The sequence below is a fragment of the Mobula birostris genome, chromosome 6 (assembly GCF_030028105.1).
Source record: "Mobula birostris isolate sMobBir1 chromosome 6, sMobBir1.hap1, whole genome shotgun sequence".
Classification (NCBI taxonomy): domain Eukaryota; kingdom Metazoa; phylum Chordata; class Chondrichthyes; order Myliobatiformes; family Myliobatidae; genus Mobula; species Mobula birostris.
The window spans coordinates 146,905,002-146,920,115 of NC_092375.1; the positions used below are offsets into that span (position 1 = coordinate 146,905,002).

Here is a 15,114-nt window from a genome sequence, read left to right on the forward strand (position 1 = left end):
GGAAGCCGGGAAATCCGCACATTGTATACAGGATGACACCAGAAATGAACTCCGAACTCCAGAAGGCCCCAAGCCGTAATAGTGATGCACTAACCACAATGCTACCCTGGTGTTGTGTAGCCCATCCATATCAAGGTTCAACACGTTGTGCTTTCAGAGATGTTCTTCTGCGTACCACTGTTATAATGCATGGTTATTTGAGTTACTGTCGACTTCTTGTGAGCTTGAATTCGGAGAGTCTGGCCATTCTCTTCTGACCTCTCTCATTAACAAGGCATTTTTGCCCACAGAACTGCCACTCACTGGATGTTTTTTTGTTTTCCCACCGTTCTCTGTAAAACTTTCTGTAGCGAGATCAGCAGTTTCTGAGATACTCAAACCACCCCATGTGGCACCAACAAGCACTCCACTGTCAAAGTCACTGAGATTACATTTCTTCCCCATTCTGATGTTTGGTCTGAACAACAACTGAATCTCTTGATCATTCTGGTGTCTTTCCCCTTCTTCTCCAGTCCTGATGAAGGGTCTTGACCCGAAATGTCAACTGTTTATTCACTTTCATAGATGCTGCCTGACCTGCTGAGTTCCTCCAGCATTTTGTGTGTGTCGATTTCTTGACCATGTCTGCATGCTTTTATGCATTGAATTGCTGCCACCCAATTGGGTGATTAGATATTTGCAGTAACAAAGGTGCACCTAAAACAAGTGGCCACTGAGTGTACATTGGGGATGGACTTGTCTAGTCATTTCCAACCTAGACTGGAACAGGTCCTGCAGTGAAAGAGATAGCTACGAATCGTTTTCTTGTTACTCACATCTTGCTTTGGATTTAGTAAAAAATGTTAAAAAGGTTAGCCATCTAACTCAAAATAACTAAAATATTCCAAATCAAGTTGAGTTATCTTTCACGAGCTTTGTATTGAGAGTGCCATGCATCATTTGACTATATATAACTTTTATGCAAAAAAGGTTATATCATTACTTTCCCAACTGTTAAAGCTGCAAATGAGGAATTGTTTTCAGATAGGAAACATTATTTAAAAGTTAACCAGTATGATAAATTGGCTTAATAGCATAAAAAGTATATGATAGATTTTGTCCTGAAAATTGGTGGTTGCTGGATACTTTCAGCAGTAATTTGGTCCTATCCTTTAATAACTTGGAATGTATAAAGTTTTGAAAGGATATGCATCAATGTCCTAACACATATTTTGTCTGTTCAATAGGTCTTTCCAATTATCATTTGCAGTTTTCTTTCCTTTTCTCCAAATCTAGTCATAGTCATAATCATACTTTATTGATCCCAGGGGAAATTGGTTTTCATTACAGTTGGTCCATAAATAACTAAATAGTAATAGAACCATAAATAGTTAAATAGTAATATGTAAATTATGCCAGTAAATTATGAAATAAGTCCAGGACCAGCCTATTGGCTCAGGATGTCTGACCCTCCAAGGGAGGAGTTGTAAAGTTTGATGGCCACAGGCAGGAATGACTTCCTGTGATGCTCTGTGCTGCATCTCGGTGGAATGAGTCTCTGGCTGAATGTACTCCTGTGCCCACCCAGTACATTATGTAGTGGATGGGAGACATTGACCAAGATGGCATGCAACTTAGACAGCATCCTCTTTTAAGACACCACCATCAGAGAGTCCAGTTCCATCCCCACAACATCACGTTTGGGTGAGATTAGAACTGGAGTGAAAGGTAAAATATTTAAGGGGAATCTGAGGGGAACCTCTTCACTCAGAAGGTGTTGAACGTGCGGAATGACCTGCCAGCAGAAGTGGTGGATGTGGGTTCATTTGTAACATTTAAGATAAATTTGTATAGGTACAAGGATGGGAGGAGTTTAGAGGGAAATGGTTTGGCTGCAGGTAAATAGGTCTAGGTTCAAGATTAGGTTGGCTTGGACTACCGTAGATGGGCGTAAGAGCCTGTTTCTGAGCTGTAGGCTCGCCCTAATGGCACAAACTAAGTCTGGTAATATGATTCTAAGCTTAATAATGCTGATCCAACATGTAGACTAGAGGCCTTACATTTGACAGCTGATGATAAAAGGTAATCCAGTCAAGTTCTCTACAAAACTGCACTCATGTTCCTTCAGCTAGCAGACACTGCAGTTTGATCAGCTTTCTAGCATCACACCAAACAATGCTAAGCATAACGATGGCACCCTGGCCATCCAGATTCTACCACTAGCACTGATTTGGAATGAGACCTAGGATTTCACTGGTCTAATCCATTTATCATAATGATAATTTACCCACTTGCCTATGTTCTTCAATAGCAGATTTGATGAATATGAATGTTACCAAGTAAATAAATTTTATATGAGCCTTAAAATTTAGAAGAAAGATGAATGTCTATTAGCAAGTTTTCGTTGTATGGAAGACATAATTATCCCACAAGATCCATAAATTTTCTTTCATTCTCAAACCACTCAGCTAGTTGAATGGTGTCATAGCAACAACATTGAACTTAGCCTCAGTAGCACCAGAGAACTGATTGTGGACTTCAGAAAGGGTAAGACAAGGGAACACACACCAGTTCTCACAGCAGGATTAGAATTGGAAAGAATGAAAAATTTCAAGTTCCAGGATGTCAATATATCCGAGGATCTCTGCTCGCCTAATACTGTATATCGATGCAACTGCAAAGAAGGCACGACAGTGGCTGTATTTCAATTGGAATTTGAGGAGATTTGATATGTCACCAAAGCCATTTGCAAATTTCTACAGATGTACCTTGGAGAACATTCTAACTGGCTGCATCACAGTCTGGTATGTGGGGGCTTCTGCACAAGATCAAAATAAGCTGCAGAGAGTTGTAAACTCAGTCAGCTCCATCATGGGCACTGGCCTCTATAGTACCCAGGACATTTTCAAAGAGTGATGCCTCATAAAGGTGGCATCCTTCATTAAGAACCCCCATTCTCCAGGACATGCCCTGTCCCTATTGCTACCATCAGGAAAGAGGTAGGAGTCTGAAGGCATACATTCAATCATTCAAGAACAGACATCCGATTTCTGAATGGACATTGAAACCCTGAACACTACCTCATCATTTTACCTTTTAATTTTTATTTTTGCACTACTTATTTAACTTAACTATTTAATATATTTTTAAAAAGGATCTAGTGCAGGGGTGGCCAACCTTTTACATTCCATGTGTCAATTTTTTCACTCACGAGTTCAGATGTGCCATAAAACTCTTGAATCCCCATTCAATTCTTGTAAAAATATGTTAATATAGAACTCGTGCAAAAATCGCATCTGATCTCATGCATGAAAAAATTGATGCATGGAATGTAAAAGGTTGGCCACCCCTGATCTTGTGTTTTCCCGGCATATATGACTCTTCTAGGGCTTTCAGCCAGGTATGGGTATTGATTATCATTGATGTTTCGATGACAATCTCCGCCATCTTCATCAGGGATGATGCCTGGGCGTGTCTAGTATGATGGTATTTATAACCCCATTGTCCATCCCTCCTGATTGGTTAGTCCTCATCCAATCAGGTTTCTGCTCTTCCACCTTGTTTACAATCGAATTCCAGTTCTTACTTAGTGACACATTGATGCACTATCAATTACTCCAAAAGACTGGAAGTAAAGTAAATACTGAAAGGCTTTTATTAACAGTAAAATGGATCCACGTCCATGCTGTATGTTTGTCCTGGACTGAGGGAGGAGCAGTGACACAATCGCCTTTATTCAGGGGTCTGTGGGAGGAACCACAGGAGCAGTCAGCAGAGGGGCGTGTCCAGACAGGTAACCCAGTTACAACCTATATACATGGTTTACCACACACCTTAAGAAATTTGCAGAAGCAGAACATTGGATTTGCAACGGCCATAGGATTGACTTCGATAGCAGAAAACTACTGAGCCACGTGAATGGCTTTTCTGGCCACCTGGTAAAGGAAGCCATTGAAATAAAACTAGAAGAAAAGAATTTTCGCCTAGATGAAGGTAAACAAGGTGGGAAAGCAGAAGCCTGATTGGATGAGGAATAACCAATCAGGAGGAAAGGATGATGGGGGTGTAACTACCACCAGACTAGACATGCCCAGGCATCATCCCTGATGAAGATGGTGGAGTTTGTATTAGAAACGTCGATTATAATCGCTATCTGTACCTGGCTGGAAGCCCGAGAAGAGTTTATTCGTATTTTTGTGTGTGTGTGTGTGTGTGTGTGTGTGTGTGTGTGTGTGCGTATTATACATTTGCTGTAATTCACAGTTTTTTTTCTCTGTTTTGTATTGCATTGTACTGCTGCCGCAAAGACAACGTTTTTCTTGACATACAGTATGCTGGTGATATTAAACCTGATTCTGATTGCAATTCATTAATTCACATGTTATAGAAGTGTAATGAGGCCTAAGAACAGAACGAGGATAAGTGATCTATTCAGTCTGTGGCATCAATTGGTGCTTTCTATGAAAGCAATGAGAAGATATTCAGTCATCTCAAATGTGGTTATAAGCCTGGGAAGACTGCTGATATGTATCTTGACTTGGTGCACCTGAGCAGAACATCAAACCAGGAACTATTTGTAGGTTATTTCTTGGATTATTCTTTCTATCTGCTAATGCAACTTCATGTTTTTGGAGTTTCCCGGTGGTTTGAACACTGCATTAATATATAGAGAATTGAAGCCTTCCACTGAGGCAGGTTGTTTGCAATCATGGATGGCTTGCTGGTGCTGACTCTGTGAGAACTATGCATGCCAGGGAGAATAAAGAAATGTCATGCTAAATAGAGCAACCTCTTCAGAAGTGGTGGGTGGAGAGACGGATTAGGGCTCTCAGCAACTGGCCACAGTTGGTCAGACTGTCCTGGGAACTCAATTACGATCTAAGCTTCAGTGATAACTAATGTGCAAGATTTCTGTAAATCACTAATAGAACTGAACTGCCTATTATTTAGCAACAGAGCATGTTGAATTGATCAGTAGATGAGATTATTGGTGCAGTTTGAAGGAGTTGCCATTTGAACGTGAGCTTCCTTCCCTTTGACAGTGTAATTTCTTCATGGTCCTCCACCACCACTTGCTGCTTTCGTCCATAATTCAACTACATCACCTAAAATCTCTGGGTATATTACCAGAAAGTTACTGCTAGAGTTCTGAACTACTAATCCATAGATGTGAGTTTGAATCCTGCCACAACACCCAGGAAATTTAATTGCGACTAAGCAAATCTGAAGTTAAGCTAATATCTAGAATTAGCAGTGGCAACAAAAAACTGTGAACTTGTTCAAAATCCAACTACTTCACTTGTGTCCCTCAGGGAAAATAATCTTAATCCTACGTAACTCTACATTGCGGAGATGGTTGATTCAGGATTGCTTCATTAAGGATGAAATAATAAATTCCAGAATATGTTGGTGAAATCCATATTTCATGAAACAAATTCTACAAAAATATATTTTATAGTATTACCCATATGTGCAACCATTCCTCAAAAGTCTCCCCTTTTCAACAAAGTTCCGCTACACTTTTTTGCCACAATGTAGTTAATGTTTAGCAGTTCAGCAGGCTGTACTTTTGGAATGCTAGGCATGTGCAGTATCTGAGCCAATCATGAACTGTGTTTTCAGTGGGCAACATGGGTAGTGCTGGCTTCATGGAGAGATTACTTAAAAAGAGCTTGCAGTTTTGAGTACTGTGCTACCTACAACCCAGTGAATGTGCACTGTTAATCGTGCATCAATAGTCTTCATCAACCAGTTCTCAGCTAATTTTTGAACTTAATATTAGAAGATTTGAGGAAAAATGAGAGGGGAAAAAACAGTTCACTCTATATGTTTATTTTATACCTGATATAAAATAAACACAGAGCTACAGCCTGCAAAGTAATTGGATCAGATGCTGGGAATGGGATTCCCCAGCTGCTTTTTGTGTGTTAGCCCAGTTAATCCACACTCACACTGTAATGAGTTGTTACATCTATAAACTACTAATATTTTAAAATGTCTATGTAATCTTTTTGTGAAGAAAAATTTGTAATTAATGCAAATATGTTATTCCATATGTTATCCTGAACCAAGGTCGATGCTGCACTAAATTGAAAATGTTCGTAATTGTATTTCACCTTCTATGCATAGAGTGGCATTTTGTTTCTAACCCTACATTTATTCTCTTAACAAAACAAGTTACTACCAGACTCTTGACTTCACTTTGATTTCTGCTTCATATTGATTAATGGTGGATGAAAGGACCCTTTTGAAGTCTGTCCCCAGTATTTCTTTTTAATGCCCAATCCATTAATGATCTGCCAGCTATAATGGATAATACTACATCATTTTGCTTGTCATTACGGGATTGGCAAAAATTGTCTGTGTGGTTTTGTGCTGAGTTTTAATCAGAACTATAAAACCCTATCTACTAACAATAATGTGAAACAATTGATTTTTATTTTGAAAGAAGCACTTTGTTGGTGCTAATAGCCATGAGAAGATGAGAAAAATATGTGTGTATACAAAGCTCTATTCACATTTACAGAATCTGCCATAGAGCTTCAGGACTAGTGAAATGGTTTTGAAGTGTAGATGCTGTAATTTTGTAGGTTTACTTTTGCCTGCTGAGGTGTCTCGGAAAGCAGTGAAACAGATGTCTTTATTGATATTCATTGTGTTACAATTGTTGGTTCGGACATTGAAAGAACTATTTTAGATCCAGCTGAACAGATGATCAGGTCTAAGATTAATGAAATTTTAAAAAATTCTCCCTCACAATGAATGGTTCCTGCAATATTGCATGCAAATAAAATATGTAACAAAAATTAGAGTCCCTGGAGCCAAGATAAGCCTGCCACCACTGCAATTAGTATGACAAGAATTAATATTTCACTATTCACAAAGTCTGCATCTGAGAAATCTGACAATCAGAAACTAAATGTACAATAACATCTCTTTGGTGCTATTAAACATAATCCTTAAACAACTTAAAACAAATGGCTTAACAATTATAATAAAGTAATGCACAGAATTTTCTGCACTTGTATTAATACGTTTCCAGGTGTGAGTTAATGCAGTGCTCTTTCTGTTCTTTTGATTCTGTTCTACATGAGGTTGATTTGTACTTTTAAATTTGTGCACCAGCTCGTTTTTATTTCACCTGTCTTAAATCACAAAAAAACACACTTAAAACAGTGAGTTTAGAAGTAATGTAATTTCATTTTGTATTTGTTTCTAAAGATATTCCAGAGCTGCAGCTACATAGTCTTGTGAAGTAAATGTGAAAGAGATACAACCACTATATATTATAACTATTATTTATTTTCATAGGTGTAACAGAGAACAACACAGACACCCCAATCCTTACTGTGGCTCTCAAAAATATATTCCGCTTAATGCATTTATTTTTATGTGATTAAATTAAGGGCAGAAAACACCATCTTTAGAAATCATTGCTGGCCCAGAGGAGCTGTCTTAGATCTCCTAATATAGATTGGTGACCTATTTATTTTCAGTGCTTTATCCTCAGCATTAAAATAACATTAAAGACTTCGTATGCGCTGTGGTTTTACTTCACAAATAAAGTTTTCAATTATCATTGGTGGTTTAAGATTTTTTTTCTACCATTTATGCACTCCTCACTTTTTCCTCAGGAAGACTGAGTTGGTTGTTCATGTCAATTTAGCTCAGTTTCAGTAGCTTTTGCTCTGAACTCAGTTCTGAGACACGTTATGAAATAAAGCAGTACCAAGCGACGGCCTGGATATTTGACATATTATCAGTTGTGCAAAGTAGAGTTACAGGGGCATTATTTAATGAAATGTGCTCTGATTGAAATTCATCGCTTAACCAAACGCACCAAAACATATTAGGCATAATCCCTCCATTTATCCCTTCAAACCCTGTGAGAATTTAGTACTGTATGTTTCATTGCAATCACCTCTTCTAAATTCAGTAGAGAATGAGCCCAGGTTGCTTAAACTCTCTTTATATCACAGTTTTGCTGTCCCAAGGATCAAAGTGGTAATCCTTTGCTGCACTCCTAATACAAATATGTTCTCCTTTATGTATGTAGATAGTGCCAAGATATGGTCTATGTTCCAGAAATCCTAGCAGGCCCTTATGAAATTGAAGCAAGTAGTCTCTATTCTTGTATTCAAGTCCTCTTGTAATAAAAGCCAATCTATGATGTGTTTTCCTAACTGCTTTGCTGTACTTGAATATTTGTGATTTGTGGACATGGTCATCCAACAATTCACACCTTTCATTGTTGCACCGCGTCAAAAAAATGTGTGTGTGTGTATATATATATATATACACGCACGCACGCACCGTGGGTAACTTTTCATTCATTTAACTTGTCTATAGTTCTGCATTCTCCTCATAGCCTGCACTGCCATTCAACCTTGTAATAACAGAGACAGAACAAAGGTAGACAAGAGCAATGAAGTTATTAATTGAGCAGAGGATCACTTTACAAGGCTGATGTGAAAGCCAGCACCCACCAGGGCTGCCAGTACAGTATTAAACAAGAAGTGAGTATCACCAGCAGTATTAAAATTCAACAAACTCTGAGACTGACATTAGGCTGGAAGTAGCTGCTTGAAATTGAATTAATGTTGGAGCAATAGCAAGCATTCAAAGAGTAGACAGTGAAAATGGTAAAAAGGGATAGATCAAATAGTTAACAGACTAGTGTGCTTACATTGGGTGGAGAGATTTCTGAAAAACATTCTGAAGCACAGAATACATAGTTGGTGAGAGAAGCACAGATTAATCAAGGATTCATTAAAATAAGCTAAAAGCTAGATATTTCAAATGCAGGAAATCTGAAATGAAACAAAACGTACTTGTAATATTCAGCAGATGTGGCACTCACTATCTTTGGAAGAAAAGGATTTGCTTTTCGAGTCAGTGAGCTTTTACTAGAATTCAAAAATGTTGGAGACAAACCTTAAGAAGCTTTATAATCTTAATACTTGTGTTATCTCAGACTTTTCCCAGTTCTGATGAAAAGTCATTGAACCAAAGCACGAACTTTATTTCTCTCTCTGCAACGGTTGCTTCACTGACTGAGTAATTCCAGCTTTTTCTTTTAATTTTGCTGAAAGAATGATATATATGATTAATAATTGAATAGTTTTGAAGAGTAGCAACTGACAGTTTCAGGATAGCAGCCACTGTTTGTTCATTTTCATGGATACTGCCTGACCTGCTGAGTTCCTCCACCATTTTGTGCAAGTTGCTTTGATATAAAATGTTTGGATTCTAACAAGTCTCTACGTGGCTGACTGATCAGAAAAGTAAAGCCCATGAGATCCAAAGTGAAATGCAAATTGGATTCAAAAAGAGTTCACTGTCAGGAAACATAGGATGTTTCAGTGACTTGCAAGCTGTTTGCAATGGGGTTCCTCAAGGTTCACTGCATTTTGACATGCATCAGCAATTAAATGTGGAGAGCCTTATTAAGTTTCCTGATGACATCAAAATGGGCTATGCACTGCTTGGTGAAGAAGAAAGCTACAGATTACAAGACAATATTAATTGACCAATGAAGGAGGCAAAAATAGGACCAAAAGACAGGAACAAATTGGCCTGCTTCACCATTTGATCATGGCTGATTTATTTCTCCCCCCAACCCCATTCTCCTGCCTTCTCCCCATAACCTTTGCTGCTATTACCAATAAAAATCTATCAGCCTGTGCTTTAAATATACCCAATGGGTTGTCTTTCACAGCTGTCTAGGGCAATGAATTTCACAGATTCACATTTCTGGCAAAAGACAGTCCTACGCATATCTGTTCTAAAGGGATGGCCTTCTATTCTGAGACTGTGCCCTCTGTTCCTAGATACTGCCACTACTGGAAACATCTCCACGTCCATTCTATCTAGGCCTTTCAGTGTTCTGTAGGCTTCAGTGAGATCCCACCTCCCAGTTCTTCTAAAGTGTAGTAAGTAGAGGTCCAGAGCCATCAAATGCTCCTCAAATGTTAACTCGTTCATTCTAGTAATCATTCTCATGAACCTCCTCTGGACCCTCTCCAAAGCCAGCACATCCTTTCTTAGATATGCAGCCCAAAACTGCTCACAATACTCCAACTGTGGTCTGACCAATTCCTTAAAAAGCCTCAGCATTTTATCCTTACTTTTATGTTTCGCTCCTTTCAAGATGAATACAAACACTGCATCTGCCTTCCTCACCACCTACTCAACCTGTAAGTTAACCTTCAGGGAATCCTGAATGGGTACTCCTAAGACCCTTTGTACCTCAGATTTCTGAATTTGCTTCCCATTTAGAAAATAGTCTGTACCTTTATTCCTTCCGCCAGAGTGCATGACCATACACTTCCCTACACTATATTCCATATGCCACTTCTTTGCCCTGTCTCCTGATCTGCCTCAGTCCTCCTGGAGACTCCCTGCCTCCTCAACACTACCTGCCCCTCCATCTATCTTTATATCAGATCAAAATTGCAGATTGCAAACATTTGAATTAATAATAAAAAACGCTAGGAATATTCTGCAGATTAGGCAATATCTGTGAAGAGGGGAAAAAGTATTTCACATCAATGCTCTTTGATCTGATCATCAGTTATCAACATCAATTGAGAGGTGCTTTGAGTTAGTTTTGTTTAACTTTCCATAATAATAATAATAGTAACAATGTGGTTAATAAATTCCTATCACTTAAACTTATACTCGGTATTTAAATGAATTTTAGTTTTTAGTCATATAAAATCCTTTCGAACAGTTCAGTGATGATCAGAAGCATCTAAAGGCTGTTGAAAGGCTTTTGATAGCAGCAAATTGAAATAATGTCATTAGGGTGTTCCAGGGACTAGACCTCAGAAAAAGGACAATAAGACGTAGGATCAGAATTAGGCCTTTCGGCCCATTAAGCCTACTTTGCCATTCCGTCATGGCTGATTTATTATCCCTCTCAACCCCATCTTCCTTCCTTTGATGTCTTGACCAATCAAGAACCTTTTAACCTCTGCTTTCAATGACTTGGTCTCCCCAGCTGTCTGTGAGGCTGTGCCCTCTGGTCCTAGACTCACCAGCTAAAACAAACATCCTCTCTACATCCACTTTATCTAGACTTTTCAATATTCGACAGGTTTCAGTAAGATTCTCCCTCCCCCCCCCCCATTCTTGTAAACCCCAGCAACTATAGGCCCAGAGCCATTAAATGCTCCTCATACCTTACCATTCCCAGAATCATTCTTGTGAACCTCCTGGACCCTCTCCAATGCCAGCACGTATATTTTCTTAGATAAGGGGCCTAAAAACTACTCACAATACTCCAAGTCCATTCTGATCAATGCCTTATAAAGCCTCAGTATCACATCCTTTACTCTTGTATTTGGTCGGCTGGTGGCGCAATGCAGTGAGATTAGTGCTGGGCTCAATCCAGTGACAGACTGCCCCCGTGCGCACTCTCCATCCGCGCCGGGTTGATGTCGAGTTCGTAACTCGGCCTCGTAAAATAATACTGCAAGATGTCTGTGCAAGGAATGGTGCCCCACACAGCCTTTCGAACTGCGCCTTGTAAGGCAGAAAATGCCCGACGCTCCCTCTCAGGTCTGAGTTGACATCGTCATCGCCATCGCCATCATCATCATCATCATACTCTTGTATTCTAGACCCCTCAAAATGAATGCTACAATTGCATTTGCCTTCCTTACCACTGGATCAACCTACAATCCTGCACAAGGACATCCAAGTCTCTTTGCACCTCTGATTTTTGAATTTTCTCCATGTTTAGAAAATAGTCTACGCCTTTATTCCTTCCACCAAAGTGCATGGCCATACACTTCCCTACACTATATTCCATCTGCCTCTTCTTTTCCCATTCTCCTAATCTGTCTCAGTCCTTCTGCAGACTCCTTCCTTCTCAACACCACCTGCCCCTCCATCTATCTTCATTTTGTTCGCAACCTTGGCCACAAAGTCCTCAATTCCCTCCTCCAAATCATTGACATAAAATGTGAAAAAAAGCAGGCCCAGCACCGACCCCTGCTGAGCACCACCAGTCACCATTTTGGGTACTAACCTCTGTAGTATTCAAGATATTTTCAAAGAGCGCTGCCTCAGAAAGGCCAAAAGGCGATGTTCATTATTAAGGACCTCCATCACCTAAGGTGTACCCTCTCCTCATTGTTACCATCAGGAAAGAGGTACAGAAGCCTGAAGGCACACAGTCAGCAATTCAGGAACAGCTTTTTCCCCACTACCATCTGATTCCTAAATGGACATTGAACTCATGAATGCCACCCCACTTTTTAAAATATATATTTCTGTTTTTGCAGTATTTTAATCTATTCTATATACGTATACTGTGTATACTTACTATAATTGATTTAGTTTTTCTTTCTATATTATCATGTATTGCATTGAACTGCTGCTGCTAAGCCAACAAATTTCATGACATATGCCAGTGATATTAAACTTGATTCTGAGAGGTAACTTGATAGAAGTATGTCAGATAGTGAGAGGCATAGATGGAGAAGACAGCCAACATCTTTGGCAATGGCTAATATCAGAGAACATCCTTTTAGGGTAGCTGGAAGGAAGTTTAAGGGAGTGGTCAGTGGCAGGCTGTTTTAAACAGGGATTGGTAAGTGCCTGGAATGCACTGCTGGAGGTGGTGATAGAGGCTGATATATTAGGGATATTTAAGAAGCACATGGATGATAGATAAATAGTGGGTGATGGGTTATGTAAGAGGGAAAATTAGATTGATCATGTAGAAGGTTAAAAGGTCAACACAACATCATAGGCCGAAGGGCCCAAACCATGCTGTCCTGTTCTATATTAAATCTCCAGGTTAGGGATAGCTGTGCAGTTAAAATTAAGAGGAGTTAGCAGGTACCATCTAACACCACATTGAGGTGATAAGAGAAACTGTAGAGTCAGGGCAAACTGTGGAGAAGCTGCTACCAGTCCCCGGCAGTGTCTGCACACATCATGCCAGCCATGGGAAAAGACCAGAGCCCCACCCTCACCACTGAGTGTCCATGCCAGTCACGATGGCCCTTAGCCCACTATGCACATTTCACAGACTTTTCATTCCAGAGTGGGCCACGGGGCAGTGAGATCACTTTAACCATTTCATTGCTGTAGAAGATGGTAGTATCTGAAATGAAGGAGCCATTTACAATATTAACAGTATAAAAACCAATGTGAACGCCCATTATCAAAGTACCCGTACTTCAAGAGCCCTGGCCATATTTTGTTATTGTTACCCATTGGCACTAAAACCAATTCAGCATTCTTACTGTGATGGCAAACATTGTTTAAAATTTAAGCATTATGATAAATGGGCTCGATGGCATAAAATATATATGATAGTTTTTTTGTCCTGAAAATCGGTGGTTGTTAGATATTTCCAGCAGTAATTATGTTATATCCTTTAAGAACTTGTGTATCAAAAACTTTGAGGATATGCATCAATGTCTTAGCATGAACTTTATGTGTGCATCAGGCCTTTATAATTATTGATTGCAGTTTTCTTTCTTTTTCTTCAATTCTTTCCCCCCTCAGGTTGGGTGAGAATAGAACTAGAGGCCAAAGGTTTATGGTGTAAGGTGAAATAAACAGCATCTGAGGGGAATGTCACTCGAGTGAGTGTGTGGAAAAGTTGCCTGTGGAAATGGTAGCTGTGGGTTCAATTGCAGTATTCCACTTGGAGTACTGTGCTCAGTTCTGGTCGCCTCACTATAGGAAGGATGTGGAAACCATAGAAAGAGTGCAGAGGAGATTTACAAGGATGTTGCCTGGATTGGGGAGCATGCCTTACATTAGATTAGATTATGAGGACACGCAGTCCTCTTTTATTGTCATTTAGCAATGCATGCATTAAGAAATGATACAATGTTCCTCCAGAATGATATCACAGAAATGCAAGACAAACCAAGACTGAAAATCTGACAAAAACCACATAATTATAACATATAGTTACAACAGTGCAAAGCAATACCGTAATTTGATAAAGAACAGACCATGGGCATGGTAAAAAAAAGTCTCAAAGTCTCTTGCAAGTCCCATCATCTCACGCAGACGATAGAAAGAAGAAAAACTCTCCCTGCCATGAGCTTCCAGCGCCGCAAACTTGCCGATGCAGCATCCTGGAAGCACCCAACCACAGTCCGACTCTCAGTCCGTCCCTCAGTCCGTCCGAAAACTTCGAGCCTCCGACCAGCCCTCCAACACTGAGCACGGAGCACCATCTCTGCCGAGTGCTTCGACCCCAGCTCCAGCAACAAGCAGTAGGCAAAGCTGAGGATTTGGGGCGTTCCCCTCCGGAGATCCTGGATCGCACAGTAGCAGCGGCAGCAAAGCAGGCATTTCAGAAGTTTCTCCAAATGTTCCTCCATGCTCCTCACGTCTGTCTGCATCAAGTCAGAACTGTGCACTGCCCCTACTTACAAGTACTTACCTACTTATGAGAATAGGTTGAGTGAACTCGGCCTTTTTTCCTTGGAGCGACGAAGGATGAGAGGTGACCTGACAGAGATGTATAAGATGATGAGAGGCATTGATCGTGTGGATAGTCAGAGGCTTTTTCCCAGGGCTGGAATGGCTAGCACGAGAGGGCACAGTTTTAAGGTGCTTGGAAGTTGGTACAGAGGAGATATCAGGGGTGAGTTTTTTTTTACACAGAGAGTGGTGAGTGCGTGGAATGGGCTGCTGGCGATGGTGGTGGAGGAGGATAGGATAGGGTCTTTTAAAGAGACTCCTGGACAGGTATATGGAGCTCAGAAAAATAGAGGGCTATGGGTAACCCTAGGTAATTTCTAAGGCAAGGACATGTTTGGCACTGCTTTGTGGGCCGAAGGGCCTGTGTTGTGCTGTAGGTTTTCTATGCTTCTGAATTTTAAGAGAGGTTTGGATAGGTACCTGGATGGTGGGGTTGGAGGGATACAGTTCAGATGCAGATGGGACTAGGCAGAAAATCAGGTTGTCATGGAGTAGTTGAGCTGATGAGCCTTTCTAGTGCTATACGACTCTGAGATCCGGACTCATAGCAATTCATATTGTTTAGCTCAAAGAAGATATTAAATGGTGGCAAATATTAGTTTGTATTCCCACAAAGCAGCAATCTTCAATTTAAGTGTGCCTAATGGTTTAACAATATAAAATGTCTGTTTTTCA

General features: G+C 40.1%; 1 protein-coding gene across 10 annotated transcripts in view; it reads left to right on the forward strand.

The window, feature by feature from the left end:
- Nucleotides 1-15,114, forward strand: part of LOC140199449 (diacylglycerol kinase beta-like) — a 566,317-nt gene that overhangs the window by 340,779 nt on the left and 210,424 nt on the right. The gene's annotated exons all lie outside the window — the stretch shown is intronic.